The sequence below is a fragment of the Rhinolophus sinicus genome, chromosome 3 (genome assembly GCF_057876585.1).
Source record: "Rhinolophus sinicus isolate RSI-liver-muscle chromosome 3, RSI-T2T, whole genome shotgun sequence".
In the NCBI taxonomy this organism is placed as follows: Eukaryota; Metazoa; Chordata; class Mammalia; order Chiroptera; family Rhinolophidae; genus Rhinolophus; species Rhinolophus sinicus.
This window is the reverse complement of record NC_142503.1, coordinates 89,332,124-89,344,738: the sequence shown is the minus strand read 5'-3', so window position 1 is coordinate 89,344,738 and position 12,615 is coordinate 89,332,124. Positions and strand designations below refer to the sequence as shown.

General features: G+C 37.5%; 1 protein-coding gene and 1 pseudogene across 1 annotated transcript in view; one reads left to right on the top strand and one right to left on the bottom strand.

Annotated features, from left to right (window-relative positions):
• The window catches only part of MYH16 (myosin heavy chain 16), a 207,592-nt gene that overhangs the window by 173,927 nt on the left and 21,050 nt on the right, over nucleotides 1-12,615 (bottom strand). The window lies entirely within an intron of this gene.
• LOC109447729 (small ribosomal subunit protein eS7 pseudogene) lies at nucleotides 3,422-3,978 on the top strand (annotated as a pseudogene).

Genomic DNA, 12,615 nt, shown 5'->3' with positions numbered 1-12,615 from the left:
GCTCTGATGTAAGCAAACGATTTATCCTGGCTCTACCCATAGTTGGCTCAGTGACACACCTAAAACTCAGTTCTTCATAAGAGAAATATGGGGACTATAGCAGAATCCAATCACTAGATATTCGCTAAGAAACTTCCATTGCGTGCATTTTTTCCAAAATAAAAACATTTGGGTAGCCATAAAATTGATCTATGGAAGACAAACCCATCTGTGGTAACTGAATTTTCACAAGTGAGATCATTGGAAAAAAGCTTGTTTTAATATTTAGTCAGCAATGTTGTAATTTTAATTGGTATCCCACTGTACCACGACAGAGTTGCCAAAAAAAATATTAACCTTATAAAATAAAGGGAGACAAGAAAAAAATAAATAACACCTCAATATCGGGGGTTCAGGAAAGTGATATTTAAAGTGCTTTTGAACTAGATGTTTCGTCACAGTCCTTTACCCTCTCAAAGTCTAATTGAACAATGTCAGAGCAGAAAGATAACCAGGAGAAACTGTGAAGAGATTCCTGGCTGTAACTGCATTAGCTTACAGCCTCCAGATGCTGAATCCAATGCTCCGTAATAGGAGAAAATTAGTGAAAAATCAGCCTTATTCGGAGAGGGTTCGACAGATAAATGAATGATGTCAGAAGGAAGTAGAGGATGGTTTAGGACAGACTGACCTGGGAAAAGGAAGATGAAACCATTAGATGCCTTACAGACCTATTCTCTATCCCATCGTTAACTTGTAAAACTAATAGTGGCATCTTACAAGATTCTTCTGGTGAGTGAAACCATCTGTAAGTTTGACTCAGTAAGACAAAAGAAAGAATACAGAAGCTGTATGAGTCCTGCTCCAGTGTCCTTTGTCCTCAGACTCACTGGCACTTGAGAGCTACACCTTCCACGTGGGTAAGTTGTCTAAAGGGGTTGCTTAGGCCTGAGGTAGCTGGTCAGGAGTTGGCTTTGCTGGCTCATGTGCAGATATTTTGATTCCCAGGCATGCCTTCATCTGGTCGTTACTAAACCCTCCTCCTCACCCTCCCTTATGCTGCACGTCTCCGCCTGTTGCAAGACTTCAAAGCTGCCCTTCAGTCCAGCCAGATTCTACCTATGAAAGAATGTGAGCTGTGACAGAATAGCAGAACCAGAACTGACAGTCTCATGTAGCAGGTCATCCAGTCATTTTTCCTGTTGCCTGAAGGACTCCACTGAACTGCTCTATCCAAAGTGACCACAGAGTGTGGTATATTTGAAACCTAGCTATGTTCCAACTAGAACATCGAACTGAGCCCCGTCGGGATGGGAGTGGCTCCTTGGGTGCACAACACCAAACTCAGGGCAGTTAATTTTATTGATTGGTCCCAAGTATTACAACTCAAGAAAAAAGTGTCTCCATTTGAACCACCGAAGAAAAAAACAATCTCTTGATCTTTTATTCCATATTCCTACCAAATATACTAAATATCTAAATTAAGAGATGATAAGCAGATATTTCTAATTTTATAGTGAAAAAAAAATAGTCTTCTCATATTGCTTGCCTGTTTTAAAATCCTTCCACAGACCCCCTTTATCACATTGAGTGGCAATAAATTTGACCAAACCAGAAACCTAGGAATCTTTCTTTATTCTTCTGTTCTTTTTCTCACTTCTGAAGTCCAATCTATTTCCAAGATTCTCATTTTTACCTCCTAAATATCTTTGGATCTCTGCTCAGTTCTCTCCATCCTCCATGCTTTTTAATAAACTAAATTCATTGTATCTGACCAGGATTACTAAAATGGCCTACTAAGAAACCTTCCTGTATTTAATCTTACCCCTCTCCAGTTAATCCTGTATTCTAAAATCAAGGTCACCTTTCCAGAACACGAACAAGATATTGATCATATTTTATGCTCTGTTTGAAATCCCTCAAATCCGTACCTTGTCCCTTAGGATCTTGCTACTTTAAAGTATAGTCCATGGACCTTCAGTATCAGCAATATTCAGATTAGAAATGCAGAAAAGTAAGGTCCATTCGAAACCTAGTGAATAAGACTCTGCACATTGTAACAAGATTCCCAAATGGTCTGAATGCACATTGAAGTTTAACAACCGCTGCATTGGGATAAAACCCAAACTCCTTTACATGGATTACAGGGCCCTTCATGAATTAGCCCCATTTACCTTTCCTGCTGCATCTCTTGACAATCTCTATCCATCCAACCTACAAAGATGCTCTGAGGTCTCTTCCATCTAGATTTTCAAATGTCTGTACTTTTCCTGAACCCTCTTTCCCACACCACCCCCAACTCCTTCCAGGCTGACCCCTACTCATTCTTTAATTATTCTCCCAAGAAACATTCCCTGATATACTGAGATAGGTGTTTCAATTAGGTACTGTAATGACACTCTATACTTCTTATCATAGTACTTCTCTCACTATTGTAATGGTCCATATCTTTCGGAATACTACAGGCACTCTAGAAATAGTAACCTAATTGAATCTGTTTGTTGTTGTATACCTAACACCAAAAAATAGCACATAGTAAATGTACAATAAATATTTACTCAATAAAGGTTGGGGGAAAAAGATACCTGCTAGCCTAATTGGGTTTTACCCCCTATCCAAACTATGCAGAAAAGTAATTTTTTTTTCCCTTTTAACTTCCAGAAAACCTAATTCTGGAAACCTATGCTGAATGTAGTTGAAGGATGTACTCAGACAATCACCTGGGTGCAGTTAGGGAGGAGGAGGCAATTCAGACAGCAGTATTTCCGAAAGATAAATTTAAAGCCCACTAAACTACTAGGAAGTTGTTCATCTGAAAGCGACAGTCCATGTGGGAGATTTAGGCATGCGTCAATGGGGAAGACCCTCAGATGAGAGAAAGAAGGTATGAAGTAGGACAGAGAACATGGAGAAAATCACTGAGTCAAAGAATATAGCTTATAAGGCAAAGTCTGCAACCTTAGGAGTGGATTGGTTCAAGGAGTAAATAAAGAACCCAACTGTTTAGAATGTTATGCTTTTTTTTCTCTTTCAAGGATATATCTTCTTCTTCTCTCATTCCTTTCATCTATAAATAATTTCCACTACTTAATGCAGAGGAGGATTTTACACACCAAACGATGACATTTGCATTTTTAAAATGCTGCTGTACTCTGTATAGCTGCTATGTGGATGCTAGGAGATCAGTGACAGTAAACCAAGCAAGTAATTATAAAATCCTAGACAGAGATTGTGACAGTGAAGGTGGAGAGGATAGGATACATTTGAATAATATTAAAGAGGCAGGGTTGATGAAATGGATTATGAACTGAAATGTAACCTAGTTGGCTGGTCTTTTTAATACTTTAATATCTGATCATATCCAATGCATTGCTGAGGAAATTGTGAAAATAGAGTATTCTCTTCCTAGGCCAGTACTCAACAAGGAGGACATGTTCGGAACATGAAGACTGTGAAGCCCAATGGCAAAAAGCCATGTGAGTTCTAGTTGAGCATTTCTTAGGCTCTCCTTGAGCTGGAGATGAATTAGAGCCTTAAGGCCCAGCTAAGGGAGCTGAATAAAACAGCAGCCAAGGAAATTGAAGTTGATGGCGGTCAGAAAGCTACTGTGATCCTTGTTCCCATTCCTCAACTGAAATCTTTCCAGAAAACCAAGTCTGGTAAGTACTTGAATTGGAGAAAAAGTTCACTGAAGAAGCGCATTGTCTCTAACATTCAGAGAATTCTGCCGAAGCCAACTCGAAAAATATGTACAAAAAATAGGCAAAAGCGTCTGGAAACTACACTCTGATAGCTGTGCATATGTGATCTTAGAGGACTTCGTCTTCCCAAGTGACACTGTGGGAAAGAGAATCCAGTTTAAACTGATGTCAGCCAGGTCATAAAATTGTATTTGGACAAAGCATAGCAGAACAATGTGAAGCACAGGTTGAAACTTTTTCTGGTGTCTACGAGAAGCTCATGGGCAAGGTAGCTAATTGTAGATTCCTAGAGGTTTAGTTGTAAACAAAAATGACTAAATAAAAAATCATTCACCAAAAAAAAAAAATTAAAAATAAAGTAAATTTCATAGTCTAATTTCAAAGACATTCTAGAAATAAAAGGAGCTTCTTTCCAGGATGATGAATAAAGTCTCAACAAGCATAGCATAGCCATCCTATACAGGCTTGTGGTGCAGAAGCTACCAACACTGAGGTCTGGTTACCTAAAACTACTTAGTACCTAATAGAGTAACTTGCAAATATTTTGGTTAGAGTTTACATCACTTTGCTTTACTGTTTTTGTATTGTCAAGAAAGCAGCAGTACCGAGATCTTATTAACATCTCATTAATACCATGTACATTCAGCACAAGGCAAAGCCAACATTGAAAATAAGGACCAAGCCATAAAGTAGGGCCTACTTTAAACCTACCCTAAAACAAATTGAAACCAAGTCCTGAAAGATCAGCAAGAAAGAAATAGTTTGAAGATTGACTTCACAAGTAACAGGGGCTTGAGAAACGCTGGAATTTCCAGAGATTTTTCTGTAACAAAGTGTAAAATCAAGTCCAATGTGACTGACTAGTAATTTAACTGCATGGTAAAAGAAAAAAATAATATTTTTTCTATAGCGTTTTGTCAATAATGTGTAATACACATGGAACAAATACTAAACATACAAAAACTAAAATATTGTTACACAGGGTATGACAATTAAGTTAATGAACTCATCCTAGAACAAGTGCTATATACCTCATTGCTGAATATCACTAGTCACCTTTGAAGTACTCCCCTTGGGAAGCTATGCATTGATGCCAGCGCCTAGTCCACCCTTCAAAGCACTTTTGGAACTCTTTTTTTGAAATGGCCATCAGAGCTATCATGTTGCCTTTGATGTCCTGAATGTCATCACCTCTTCCTTTCAATATTTCCTTTGCCTTTGGGTAAAGAAAGAAGTCACTGGGGGCCAGATCAGGTGAGTAGGGAGGGTGTTTCAATACAGTGATTTGTTTACTGGCTAAAAAACTCCCTCACAGACAGTGCCATGTGAGCTGGTGCATTGTCATGATGCGAGAGCCATGAATTGTTGGTGAAAAGTTCTGGTTGTCTAACTTTTTCACACAGCCTTTTCAGCACTTCCAAATAGTAAACTTGGTTAATTGTCCAGTTGGCACAAATTCATAATGAATAATCTCACTGATATCAAAAAAGATTAGCAATATCATTGCAACAAATTCTCGAACTTAATTGTCAGACCTTCGTATGTGTACCAGGAGTGCCAAAAAATGTATACTGTTGTCACACAGCAGCATGCCTGTCTGTCCTCTCGGACCTACCCCTATAAAAAGAGAAGAGTCTGTGAGACTATTCCTTTCAGGGACATTGCTTCACCTGTATGCCATCTCCTTGTTTGGCCCCAAAGGATGGCTGGCTAGCTAATGACGGGTAAGATTCCTCAAGAAAGGAACAACCCAAGACAAGCACAGTCATGTGGGGACCACCAGGAGAATTCACAGGGTTGGTCACAGCCCCCCACCTTCTCCTCTCTAAGGAGAGCTTCTGCCTCTGTGGCTGTATTCCTTCCCACAATCTGCTTGGGAAGTGATAACATCAGTTTTCCATCTCAGTAAGTTTTCAACATAAAGGTTTTGTCCTCTGGGGAGGTACAAACAATAAGTATTTATACATCATGAGACTTTAGACAGGCAAGGGTGATTAGTTTGAACCAGTTTTCTGGTATGGTGTATGAGACTCATAGACCGTAGTAAAAACAATGCTATTTCCTTGTATGTGCATCAATAAAAGCCACAAGGTGGCTCGATTCGGGGCTCTCAGTCCTTTGAGGCTATGAGACCCATGGCACCTGTTTCAAAACTTTCTTGATTACTGTTTCTTTCTTAAACCTTCACCGCCCCTTCTCGTTCTCTCACTGCCCGTGTTGCGCTGGACATGACAGTATACAAGTGGACACTTTGGTCCACGTTGCTCAAACAGTAGCTCGCTGAAATCAGAAGTGTCTGGATGGACGCTGATGGTAACCACTTTGAGCACCTCTTGTAATTGTATTCATCTTTTGTTATCTGTATAACTCAATTGTTATTGAGTACTACAATTTTAATACAGTTTTCCTTTCTTAAAATGTGTATACATTTTTTGGCACCGTGTGTGTGTGTGTATGTATGTGTGTGTGTGGGTAACCCCCGTATAACATGGTTATTAGGTTCCTAAAAATGCTGTGTTATGTTAATCCGTGCTATATGAAACAAAGAACTAGTATAAAAAAGTGGGTTAGTTTCCAAAAATTAAAAAAAACATACTACTATAATAAAAATATCTTTATTAAAGTAACTTTTACCAAAAGTGTAACATATTAATATGTATTAAATAATGTTTTCTCCATCATCACTACTAAGCACCATTAACCGAGGGCGTTTTCTTTTTGACAAGATATCTTCATCCTCTGAACTTAATACTCCACAAACAAAATGGATTTAAAATTCTAATAAATTTTAAAATTCTGCAGTCAAATCTGATATGACATCCATGCTCGAATGAAAAATTTCAAATGAGATATCTTTTGCTCTTAAAAGCTCTTATTACGTTCCATGTTGTTCGGGGAATTTCCCTAATTTCAAATGAGATATTTTTCACTCTTAAAAGCTCTTATTATGCTGTGTTGTTCAGGGATTTCTCTAATTATCAAACTGTGTGAGAGTGAAACCATGTTCTAGGATGCCATGTTGTACAAGGGTTTTCCCCAATTCTTGAACCATGTTATAGAAGTGTTGTGTTATATGGGGGTATCATACACACACACACACACATATATGAAGGTGTGCAACTCCACTAGTCACTAGTCATCAGGGAAATCCAAATTAAAACCACAATGAGACACCACAAACTATCACTAGAAAGGCTAAAATTATTAAGACTGATCGTATCAAGTTTTGGAGAGAATGTACAGCAACTCTGAAACTTCAAACTTTGCTCTTGGGAGTGTGAAATGATAAAACCACTTTGGAAAGTCACCTGTCAGTTTCTTTTAAACATCAACTAATCATATGACCCAGGACTTCCATTCATAGATACTTAAAAGAAATAAAAACATCTAATCACACCAATAGTTCCACACAAATAGTCAGAGCAGGTGACTAGATAAATGAACTGCAAAATACATATGAATACTAGTCAGTAATAAAACCAGAAATAACATTAAACTATGATACATGCAAAAACATGGGCATATTTCAAAAATATGGTACGCAAAAGAAGCCAGATACAAAACATCATTATTATGTAATTCCAGTTATATGAAGTTCTAGAACAGGCAATATTAGATTAGTGGTTACATAATAGAGATGGGGGTGTGGAGAAAGACTGACTGTAAGGGGATTGTGGGAACTTTCTGAGGTGATGGAAATGCTCTGTCTTGATTGGGATAATGGTTACACAGGTATATACATTTTTCAAAACTCACCAAACTAGACACATATAATGCAATTACTTCAATAAAGTTTATTTAAGGAACTCTTAGTTTTTCTTATTTTACTGCAAACCATCAAAAACATGTACAAGTGGTACCAGGCTTCTTGGCCTGGTACCACTTGAGGAAGCATATATTTCCGAAAAGTTCAAGTTAAATGATTAGTCAGAAAGTGCAGTTATTTTGTTGACTAGCCACATTTTTCCTTTCAATCTTTTATTTCATTTAGATTGCACTGGTGTAGATCTCTCTGTTTCCTAATAAAGTAATAATAATATAAAAATGAAAGAGGAATAATAGCACATAAGAAATATTAGCTATGTTAGTCGGACTGCCTGCCATTGACACCCAATGAGCTGATCTCATAGTCAGCAATGCCACTGCTATGGTCTGAATGCTTGTGTCCCCCAAAATTCCTATGCTGAAAGCCTAACCCCCAATGCGGTGGTAGTAGAAGATGAGGCCTTTGGGAGGTGATTAGGTCACAAGGAGAGAGCCCTTATAAATGGAATTAGTGCTCTTATGCAAAAGGGCCAAAGAAAGCTTCCTTTCTCCTTCCACCAGGAGTTAGGGCAGAGCAAGCCCTCTCCTCAGACACCAAATCTGCTGGCAGGCACCATAACCGTGGACTTTCCAGCCTCCAAAACTGTGAGAAGTGTTTGTTATAAGCCACCGAGTTCACAGTATTTTTGTGCTAGCAGTCAGAATGGACAGAGACAGCCACAGACCTATTAATCATTTGGTTTCCAGTTAGGGGAAACTACAGTCTTTATATTGCCAGATGACATTGAAACTCATGCTTGGAAACACACTGTGATTTATGAGTATAGTATCAATAAGCGACAGTTCTAAAATAAATGCATTTTTTTTTGACCAGAGAGTAACAATTCATAATATCTCTTTATAGATTATACATATTATGGTTTAAGATAGTACCTTCTTGACCTTCATTGTATTTTTAGGAGCACCATTTGAAGCACCTCTTCTCAAAGCAGATTGTTAAGGATATTAGATTTAAAATAAACACTGGCTAGAAAGTTTGTATGTTTTAATGTGAATATTAATAAATTTCTCATTTTTCTCTAGAGCAGCACAACTTATAGTCAATGAAATTTCTCTTGATCCTGTCAAGTAAAACCTTTTATTTCCAGGAAATACAATTGGTATCTTTGAGAGAGACACTATGGGGGCTAAAAGGAGAAAACAAAGAACTTGACTAATATCAATAAAAATAGCAACTGTTGAGTGAAAAGTGAAGTCTATAAATTTGTCAATTCTGTCATAAATTATTTTTCTTAAAATGTTAGCATGAAATATAAAGAAGACAAGATTATATCATTGAAAACAATCACAGAATATTTAAATACTAGGACAGTAAAGTATAAATTGAAATAAGTACTTTAATAACTCATCTTTCCATAGTGTATTTTAAATATCTATTCCTAAGAAAATTTAAAAAATTATAGCACAGGTAAGAACAATGATGCTTTTTATTTAACCAAAAAAAAACACAAAAAACAAAAAAACCCCATTCTTATTTATTCATTCAATAAATATCTATTTGTTGAACACCTAAAAGGTTTTAGGCATACTGTAGATGCTTGGAGTTCGTTAATAAAAAAAGACAGATAAGGATCTCTACCTGTATGGAGCTTATATTCTAGCAAGGAGAGAAAGAAGTGAAGAATAAACATGATTAAGTTGATAAGCTATCTAATATAATTAAAGTTATTAAGTGCCATGGAGAAAAAAAAATAAACCAGAGTGAGAGCAAGAGTGCCAGACTTGTGTGTGAAATCCTCATACCTGATCTACCAAGTATATGAATTTTTCCATCACACCAATATTTTAATGAAAGAATTTATAGTACAAAACACATTCTATGTTAGAAATGCAAGATCCATAGGTACCCTCTGACCCAAGGCTTATTACAGAATAAACGTTCTGTTGAATTGCCAGTTCCTTTGGAATTCCAGTTGAATTAAGTTCCAGTGACTTCTTCATAACTTATATCATGTAAAATAGTCATAAGAACAGTTCAATTAAAATGTTACAGGACACATTAAGTTTTAATTTTTCTGTGAACCTTTTTTCAGGTAAAACAGTTGAGCTAAAATTATAACACCAGTTATTTCTCTGCTCAAGAAAACACAAAACCATGTTATCCAGTGCAAGGTTAAAAGTAAAATATTAACCTTGCATTGGATAATATGATTAAGATTTATAATCATAATTTATGAGTATAAATCTTATGATTTATGATTCTGATTTATCTTATGACACACTAGTTAATTATGGAGAATTTAGAATGCTCAATAGATATAGAAGTTTAATACCTTAATTTTAAACATCACTCAGTAATTTTCAGACCACTCTTTTTACACCCTATACAAAAATAAACTCTAAATAGGTTAAAGACTTAAATGTAAGGCCTGAAATCAGAAAAATTCCTAGAAGAAAGTATAGGAAGTAAATTATCTAACGTTAGTCTAAGTAATATCTTTTTGGACATGTCCCCTTGAGCAAGGGAAACAAAAGCAAAAATAAACACATGGCACTACATCAAACTAAAAAGCTTCTGCACAGCAAAGGCAATCCTTAACAAACGAAAAGGCAACCCACTGAATGGGAGAATATATTTACAAATAATGTATCTGATAAGGGTTGAGATCCAAAATATGTAAGAAACTCACACAACTCAGTAACAAAAAAATAATCCAATTGAAAACTGGGCAGAGGACATGAAAGGACATTTCTCCAAAAAAGACATACAGATGGCCAACAGACATATGAAAAGATGCTCAACATCAGTAATCATCAGGCAAATGCAAATCAAAACCACAATGAGATACCACCTCATACCAGTCAGAATGGTTATTATCAAAAAGTCAACAAATAACGTGGGTTGGCGAGATTGTGGAGAAAAGGGAACACTTGTGCCCTGTTGGTGTGACTGCAAATTGGTGCAGCCACTATGGAAAACAGTATGGAGTTTCCTCAAAAAACTGAAAATGGATATACCATACAACCCAGCAATCCACTTCTGGGTATTTATCCAAAGAAAATGAGAACACTAATTTGAAAAGATATATAGACCCCTATGTTCCTTGCAGCATTGTTTACAATAGTCAAGATATGGAGCAACCTAGATGCCCATCTATAGATGACTGGATAAAGAAGATGTTATAACATATATATGTTATAAGTAATATAACTCATATATATGTATATGCACAATGGAATATTATGCAACAAAAAGAATGAAATCTTGCCATTTTTGACAACATGGATGGACCAAGAGAGTATTATGCTAAATGAAATAAGTCAGGTAGAGAAAGACAAATACCATATGGCTTCACTTATATGTGGATTCTAAACACAAAACAAAAATAGACTCAGAAACAGAGATCAAAGGAATGGTTACCAGAAGGAAGGGATGGGAGAGATGGGCCAAAAAGGGAATACAATCAGGAATATTGTTGAGTTTGCATGGTGACAGATGATTACTAGAATTAGTAGGGTAATGACATTGTAAGGTATCAAAATATGTCAAATTACTATATTGTAAACCTGAAATTAATATAACCAATATAAGCTACTATACCAGCCATAGTTATATACTTATATATAAACAAGGAAAAACATCAACTGAGTAGACTTTGAAGAGGCTCAGGCATAGCTCTCCCTGCTTCAAGGTTAGCTCACTGACCCAAAACAGCCAAGAACAGAGTGTTCCCTGGATATAATAATTTGCCTGTCCAAAGTTAGGTTCAGTTGCCAGAGAAGAGGTCCATTCCCTCTGAGAAAAAGCTGCTGTAACTAAAAGTGACACTTCAGGGCCGGCCCAGTGGCTCAGGTGGTTGGAGCTCCATACTCCTGGCTCCCAAGGCTACTGGTTCGATTCCCACATGGGCCAGTGGGCTCTCAACCACAAGGTTGCCGGTTCAACTCCTCGAGTCCCGCAAGGGATGGTGGGCTCTGCCCCCTGCAACTGGGATTGAACACGGCACCTTGAACTGAGCTGCCGCTGAGCTCCCAGATGGCTCAGTTGGTTGGAATGCGTCCTCTCAACCACAAGGTTGCCAGTTCAACTCCCGCAAGTGATGGTGGGCTGTGCCCCTTGCAGCTGGCAACGGCAACTGGACCTGGGGCTGAGCTGCGCCCTCCACAGCTGGGACTGAGGGGACAACAACTTGAAGCTGAACAGCACCCTCCACAACTAAGATTGAAAGGACAACAACTTGACTTGGAAAAAAAAAGGCCTGTAAGTACACATTGTTCCCCAATAAAGTCCTGTTACCCTTCCCCAATAAAATCTTTTTTAAAAAAAATAATAAAAGCAACAATTCAGTGGAATGTTCTTACTGTAGACTTGGGGCCAGAGGGCACCTGACCGATGGACACGCATGGATCTACAGGAGAAAACCAAGCCAGGCCAGCATTTTCTGCTTTCCACTGCCCAGAGTAGTCAGATGGCTTCAAGGCAGCGTCAGCATCAGTGACTTAAAAAGATTGTTTTAAAAACAGTTTTCATCACACATGAAAAGACTATACAATATTTTTATTAAAAATTTCTGAAACGTAATAATGGAAACATTTGGGAGAACAAAAAAATATTAGATAAGATACAGAACATAAAAAAAGCTAGAAGCCTGGCATCTCCACAAATAACCAGCTGGAAATGTAGCCTCCTCTCCCTTTGCTGCACCAGCCCACCTTCAGCCTACCCTAACCCGGTTTTGATGCTTATTTATTTAGTTTTAATTTTTCCCTCTTTTGCACCTCTAATTAATGATAATGAAATCTGACAGGAATGAGGGAGAATAGGCCATCATAGGGAAGCAGAAGACACCGAAGGGTAAGAGGGCAGAAAGTTTTGTGTAGCTAGCAAACTCACGGTGTGCCTTTTAGACTGACTAAGGAAATGACATCATTCTTGAGATCTTGGTCACCTGTGTTCATCAGTCTTCTGTCACCTTTAACTTCACAGTAAATGGATGTGAGGTTCACTTGTCAACTCAAGTTAATAACCTAAGTGCTTTTGTCAAAATCATGAATTTTAATTATCTTCATGTTCATTTCAAGAATTTCTCTAAGGAAATATGAGGTACTCTTGGCTGACTGGCAAAGGCATTCATTGTCTTGTCCATAAAGTACAAAAAGTGTAAGACCT